The following is a 7,500-nucleotide window of genomic DNA, read 5'->3' on the forward strand; positions in this document are numbered from 1 at the left end:
ATGTGGGTTGAGTTTGTTGGTTCTCTATTCTGCTGCGAAGGTTTTTTCCCTGGGTACTTAGGTTTTCCCCTCTCCTCAAAAACTAACATTTGATTTGATTTGGTCTGATTTCAGTTTATTATTATTATTATTATTATTATTATTATTATATGTACATATATATTCTCCTAAACCTCCTCCCCTCCCCTCACAACTTCGATCCATACCAAAGCCTGGTGCCCTTACTTTCAAATGTACTCCACGGCCCCTGATAAGTTTGCATTTTTTAGGGTTGTTTTGGCTTAAAAGAAAAGGATTGCGAAGAAGGCAGCAGTTCCACCAGTTAAAGGTTAATTTCTACGGCTGAGAATTTAGGTGAGTTTATCAGTATTTTCTCAACTCTTTCACATTTTTCTTCAACCCATTGACACCTAAAGCGCCCCAAATTGGCGAGTTAAATCATCTGTTGTTAGCCAGAGTAAAATTTCTAACTCTGACTCTCAAGTAGGGAAGGGTTAAAAATCTCTTTGTTAATGTTTTAAGGTTAGGATTAGGATTAGCTGGTTTCAAAGCTTTCAAGTAATGTTGTTATTAAAAGGTTTGGCACTGCAATGCTGTCATGTATTAGCAATGTTATGGTACTATAAGAAACACCAGTTATTGCTGAACAAGATGCAGTAATTATGGTGATGTAATAAGTCACCATGGAAATGGGAAAGGCCTATAGTAACACCCTTTATTTTGTCTTTTAGTTGCACATATCTCAAAACAAAGCCAGTGAACCCCATTTTTAATGCTGGAAAGGAATCAGAAAGCCAAGATGAAATTTTCTGCAACGTTTAAAAAAAATTGTGCAGCCGATTCAGAGCCACCTCAAATCTTTGATTTTTTAATTAAGGTGGCTCTGATTCTACGGTACAGAATTTTTTTAAACTTTGCAGAAAGTTTCATCTTGGCCTTCTGACCACTTTCCAGCAATAAAAAGATGGGGGTCTCCAAGTTTGTTTTTGAGATATGAGCAACTTAAGGCAAAATATAGGGTGTTTTTGCTGGGCTTTTCCCTTGACAAGGTACAGTACAGCCCAAAAATATTGCACGCGCAAGAACTTCTTTTTGCGTCCGCAACTTCTTGCGGCTTCTTGCGGCTCAATCCTACCAGCCGCAAGAACTTCTTTCTGTTAAAAAATCCTGACCGCAAGAACTTCTTTGCGGCAACATCTCAGAAAGAAGGTGATATACAAAACTCGCAACAAGACGAAATTTTTCAGGGCAATGCACGGTCGAATCTCGGGAGTTACATGATATATGTATCACATGTAAACAAATGCCACAATGATGTTGATTTTTTGCTACGTTTGCTAGTCACATGATAGCAATCAGAATAAATATCAGACGAAACCCTTTTGCTACCCAAAAATCTCAGTCAAAGAATTGTTTATCAAGGTACACTGTAGTGATGAGAATGGCTTTTTCGACGCAAACCGTTTGTAGGACTGTCACCGCGAATGTAGAGGAATTCATTGTTGTGAAATTCACATAAATGTGAAGCTAGGATTGATTCGTGTCGGAATCTTTGAAATTTCCTCTGCATTCCTGTTTAAATATCTTAAGGAAAATGTAGTGAAAGCAGACTCAAGACTGAATTTTTCAAGCTCGCCATTTTCATTTGTTGTCTGCTCCCGAGCACGTGGCTTTATTTCACGATCGTCACCTAAAACCAGAAATGTGATTGTTTGCGTTCACTGAGAAAAAATAAAATGAGCATGAATCAAGTTTGATTCTCTAGGGCAATTTGATGGGGAACTTGTTTTGTTTTGACGTCTTCTGTATCCATTCCGTCTTAACAAAGCCAAAAGAAAGGAATTACGTGACAAATTACGTGGCGAATTACGTGACAAAAGCGTGACCAACTTGTTTTCAGCGTAATGGTTGTTATGCAAATATTGCAGGAACACTATTATTGTTATTGTTCGTCTTTTCCTGGTGATGTGCATTCTCTTTGAAAAATAATTATATCAAACAGGAATGAAACAAGCACATTTCAAAGTGGCCTTATTAAATCTTTGCATTCATGTGCATTTCACATTTTGAAACATTCACTCTCCTCGCTTTTGATCCCGCAGGTGACATTCTACAATGTAGTTCCCTTGATAAGTGTTTCTGAAAGGACTTATAAATGCAGAAGCTTTTGTTTGTTATTTATTGTTAGTATTGTCATGATACCACGAGTTTTCTGTTGCCGATGAAGATATCACACGACATTTGCTTAAGCACATAACACTGTCACCTTCCCGGCATCATATGCAAATGCCTACGCGTTCGATCTAAAACATTCAAATGTTCATTCTTTAGACGGTTTGTTATGCTTGCGAGCCTGCTTGTTGGTAGTTAATGGCATGATTGAAGGTTTTTTTTTTCTGAAAGTGCAGAAATTAGTTACTGCTTTGAAACATTCGCGTTCACCGGTCTTTCTTTTAAGCGAGTGCGTAAAATACGGCCTGCGATAAATTGGGATAACCAAACATCGAGTTCTGATCTCATGGCCATCGAATGTTTCCCAATTGGAGGAAACATACCATTACAATGTATATCACTTCCTTTTGAAAGCGATTTATGTTTTGGAAAACATAATCCGTAATCACCACAGAAAAGCAACACCAACTACTCTTGCGGTTGAACCCGCTAACTTCTTGTGCTTTTTGCGTCTTGCTTTTAAGTTCGTAACTTCTTGCGGCTTCTTGCGGAAAGCTTTCTATCTTCTTGCGCTTTGAATGTTCTTGCGGATAAACCGCAATTTAACTTCTTTTGACAGCTGGCGTGTTCTTGCGGCGCAAGAACTTCTTGCGCCACTTCTTGCGCGTGCATTATTTTTGGGCTGTACACACCTTGTTCAGCAACAAGTGGCATTTTATATGATACCGTGACATTGCTGTTATGTGACAGTGTGTAGTGCCCAATCTTACTAAAGAAAGTGTCTCTTCAAAGTGTTGAAACTGGTTAGTGCCACCAGTGGATTCCCTGCTGAAGTGAGACTGGCTTATTCCTCTATCTGCAGGAGGTGTTGGCTTATTGATTAGACAGTGTAAGATGTACATGTAATTATCAAGCGGTAGAACATGTTTCAAATTCTTCTCTTCAAGCCTTGTACATTAATTTTGTAGGTTGAGTTTTTTCACAAGAAGGATATGAAATGTGTATGTGGAATAGTCTATCGACAGCACAATCAAGCTGACAAATTTCTTGATTATGTTACACATTCCATTGAGCTCTTCAGTCATACATGTAGTAATAATAACATATACTTGATGGGAGACTTCAATATACACTGTACATGTACATGTAGATCTACTCAAATATGAAACTTGCAACTACAGCAATACTTTATTGCAATGCATGTAAAGCTTCTCCATTCTTCCACTTATTGATAAACCAAAAAGGCACATTGATTGATAATGTTTTCTCAAATACATGTAATCTCAAAACAGTATTGCCAGTGGCAATACTGTTACTGATGTAACAGGTCATTTACAAGTCTGCTTGATTAAGACGCTTGCACAAGATTCTTCGCCCTTAAGAAATATTAAAATATAAGACTATAGCAATTTCAACTCAGATGGTTTTCTAGCAGATCTACAACAGGTTGATTGGAACAATATTTGCGGTGATAGAGATGTATAGTAGACCAATTGTTTTCTAAGTTTTATAAATCTCTTAATTGGGTAATAAATAAGCATGCCCCTTTGAAAGTCTTATCTAAGAGGAAAATGGTTCTTGGCTTCTTCTTAGCTAAGCCATGGCTCACTTCAGGGATTAGAAGATCAGTACATGTATGTGTTAAAAAATACAGTAATCTTTTCTTTAATTCAGATTATACAGGACTAACCTGACTGCTCTTATTTGTTTAAGTAAACAACAACATTATGAAAAGTTTTTAAACTTGAACTTTAAGGATGCTTGTCAGACACAGAAAGGCATCAATGGACAAAAACAAAAAGAAATATAAAAAAGTTAATTCTATTCGATCACCTGAAAATGCTATTTTGTGGAGTGACCCAAAGAGGATTCGTAACATTTTGAATAATTATTTTGCAAACATTGGAGATAAATTGGCATCTGATATCCGTAATGCCGTGAGCACTTCCATCTGTTTTTGGGTCCCAAATTTTGAGTTTACCAAAATTAATAATAAAACGTCTGGACTCTACTCCAGCCCTATTACTCTACTTAAGGTTGCTAATCTTATTATTTCAGTGCCCTTGGCCGAAATCTTTAATAAGTCTATCCTAACTGGTACTTACCCCGCCAAATTGTAATATATGAAGATCGTCCCAGTCTTTAAAGAAGATGATGAGACTTTACCGGAAAACTATTGACTTATTTCTCTTTTATCTATTTTACAGTTCAATGGGGTATTTGAGAAACTAAAATGGACCTTACATGTAGATTAATCAATTTTATCGATACCAATGATATTCTTTACAATCAACAACATGGCTTTTGAAGTACATGTATGCACAGCACGCAGCTTGCAATGCTAGATATTCTCCTGTACATTCTATTAGTGTAATGTGGATAGTGGTGTGTATGTTGTTGTACAATTTGTTCCTTTGGTACAATTTTTTCTGAAGTGATACAGAATATATTGAACTGGTACAAAATAGTTTGAACTGGTACAATTTTAATTGTACTGGTTTGCATGTATTTTTATCAACTGTCTAAAAAGGGGATTTTCCTTTTCGGACATGGTGGCAGTAAAAATAAACAAAGTAGACAAGATCAACCCTTTTCACCCCAATACATGTATGCTCTTGGTCAAATCATCGAAATTGAAGAGGGTGGATATGTAAGAATTGTGACAGAGTATGGCAAAGTTAACACTCTGATCACACCCTCGCGATTCTATCCTTGTATTGCCACTAATGTGAAACTAGATTTCTCTACCAAAACATCTTTTACAGCAGCATGCAAAAAAGCAAGTGGGCTATAGATGAAAAACTGCTGATTGGTGCAAAGTTTCCCCTATACATGTACTACTCATTGAGATATCTTGATATGGAAAAACAAAACAAATTGCTACCAGACACTAATCTCAAAATACTATTTTATTAATTTAATGACAAATAGCAAATTAAATGAAATTGTAAGATTTCTGCACTTTATTTCTTGTCTTACTGAAACAGTGACATACTGTAATTCATGTATTGCTGTTACAGTCTGCAAAATGAATTGTACATATTAAAAATATAACATGATAAAACTAATCCAAACCAACAGCAGGACTGGTACACTCACGGTAACTTGATGATAAGCCTAAAAGCAATCCTTAGCCCTTGTCACCACATACACTAAATGAATAGGCTTTAAAATAAATTCTTAATGTTTATGTTTAGTACATCATGACTGCAAATAAAAGCTAACCATTCTAGAACAAGTGTTTAGGCTTAAATTGTGTAAATTAGTGCTTAAAACCACTCATGTTATTCTTGGTCAAACCAGACTGTTGAGTATTTCCAACAAGTCTTGCTATTTCTGTCCTGCTCTGAAATGCTCAGCAAACCTTATTTCAGTAACCTCTTGAACTAAGTAAATGAATGGCAAACAGCTGTTATCAATGAAGTGTGTTCTTTGTGTTCAACAAACATTAAACTATTTTCACTGTTTTTGCACCAGTACAATTAAAATTGTACCAGTTCAATATATTCTGTACCAGTTCAAAAACAGATTGTACCAAAGTGCAAATTGAACTACAACATGTATACTTGTGGTATTTTTATCGATCTTAAGTTGGCATTCAATAATGTCAATCACTACTGGCTAAACTTGGAAACTACGGCATCAGAGGAGTGATAAATTCTTGGTTTCATTCTTATCTACAGTGTATCTCACCATACTCAGTCACTTGAGATCAATAATCCTTTATCTGATGAAGACGTCATCCAATGTGGAGTTCCTTAAGGCTCTGTCCTTGGCCCCCTCTTATTCCTTTTCTATATCAACGATATTTTTAAATCTTTCTAAAAATTCTCCATCTACATTGTACATGTATCTGTTTGCTGATGATACAACCCTAACTTATGCTAATGAAAACATACATGTTCTTGAAACAACTGTTAACTTGGAACTTGCAAAGGTCAGTGGCTTAAAGCTAATGAGTTGACTCTCAATATTTAACTTACATGTAGTCAAACTTTGTTATTTCCCGGCCCCGTCAGAAGATCATGCCTTTTTTATCTCAGTTAAAAAGTTTTATCTCTGTTACCAATACCTTAAAGTTTACAAATCTTGAAATGAAAAACTATGTTAAATACCTTGGACTACTGAACGATTCTGACTTGTCATGGAAATAGCATACAGTACTGGCCGCAGGAATAGCAGCATTACACGCGCGTATCATGCGTGTAAGTCCGCCATATTGCGCGCATTTTACACGCAAATTACGCGCGCGTTACGCGCGAGTAAAAAATACACGAAGTTGTGAGTGAAAAAATTACACGCAAATTCTTCACAGTGCGTGTAAAATTTTACACGCAGAGTTTCGTGTAAAAGAGGGTTGTTGTACATCAATTTGTAGCGGCTTTTTCACGAAGAACAATGTTGCATGTCTAAAAGCACTACTGGTTTCCGAAGAATTTATTCAGCTTTGCATTTCAACATTTTCGCAACAAGTGTCCACTTTATTTGAATAGTCAAAAATTGACTTGACTTGTTTTGCTGTGGTCATCGTCTGAATATCACCGCGTGTTTGGATGCTCACCGCATGTTTGCGTTTGTCTCATTTCGAGGACCGTTTCACTGAGTGAAATCATTCCTAAAATGAAAAGGCTGCGAGTCGGGTGATAAATCACAGCTTCTAAGGCGAATATGTCATAAATTACAAGTAAAAGTAATGATATACCACGATGATGTTCCATTTCATTTTCCTTTCACCGCTCACCGCCGGTGAATGAGCGCGTCGCCGATCTATTTTAGAACAAGACGCCTACAAGGGTGTATCCGTGGAATGCGCAAACAGTTAACACAAATTGTCCAGTTACAGTGAACTTCAAGTACAGGTAGACTTCGGAAAATGGCGAAAGATTACTAGAAAGATACATCTGTAATATAACTTAAAGTTTTTTGTTGTAAAAACTCATTACTAATGTTACTAAATTTGCAAATGCAAACAACGAAGCCCTATTAGCAGGTTATCAGGATACGGGATCTTTTATTTATTTATTTTTTGGAAGGAGACTTAATTCAAATCCTACAGTTTTACTTGCTTCGTTAACTCCTTTCATCCAAAAATTACAGGATCAGCCTTAAATCATCCGAAAAACTTATTACAAATCACAGTTCAACAACTTATCATCCTGGGCCAGTTGTTCAGAAACTGGGTTTTAAAACGAGTTTTATCCTCTACTCCCAAATGCTGTTCAAGGCTGATATTCAGAAAAACTTTACATTAGAAGAAGTCAATCTTGAAAAACAAAAATAAGCAAAGGAAACTGTGACCAAAAAGTTGAAAACATGAAACAAAAGTTT

The 7,500-nt window shown here is 36.3% G+C and overlaps 2 protein-coding genes across 11 annotated transcripts in view; both read left to right on the forward strand.

Annotated features, from left to right (window-relative positions):
- LOC137997662 (uncharacterized) overlaps positions 1-7,500 on the forward strand; it is a 119,096-nt gene that overhangs the window by 61,958 nt on the left and 49,638 nt on the right. The gene's annotated exons all lie outside the window — the stretch shown is intronic.
- Positions 1-7,500, forward strand: part of LOC137997660 (uncharacterized) — a 45,389-nt gene that overhangs the window by 2,790 nt on the left and 35,099 nt on the right. For 7 of the 10 annotated variants that reach the window (XR_011122550.1, XM_068843773.1, XM_068843770.1 and 4 more), the window contains one exon: positions 270-354. The gene's annotated coding sequence lies outside the window, so the exon portion shown is untranslated. Of the gene's footprint in view, positions 1-269; positions 355-5,855; positions 6,110-7,500 lie in introns of all 10 variants that reach the window. The other 3 variants (XR_011122551.1, XM_068843774.1, XM_068843772.1) reach the window with 1 other exon arrangement.

This window comes from Montipora foliosa, chromosome 3 (assembly GCF_036669935.1).
Source record: "Montipora foliosa isolate CH-2021 chromosome 3, ASM3666993v2, whole genome shotgun sequence".
NCBI classification, from domain to species: Eukaryota; Metazoa; Cnidaria; class Anthozoa; order Scleractinia; family Acroporidae; genus Montipora; species Montipora foliosa.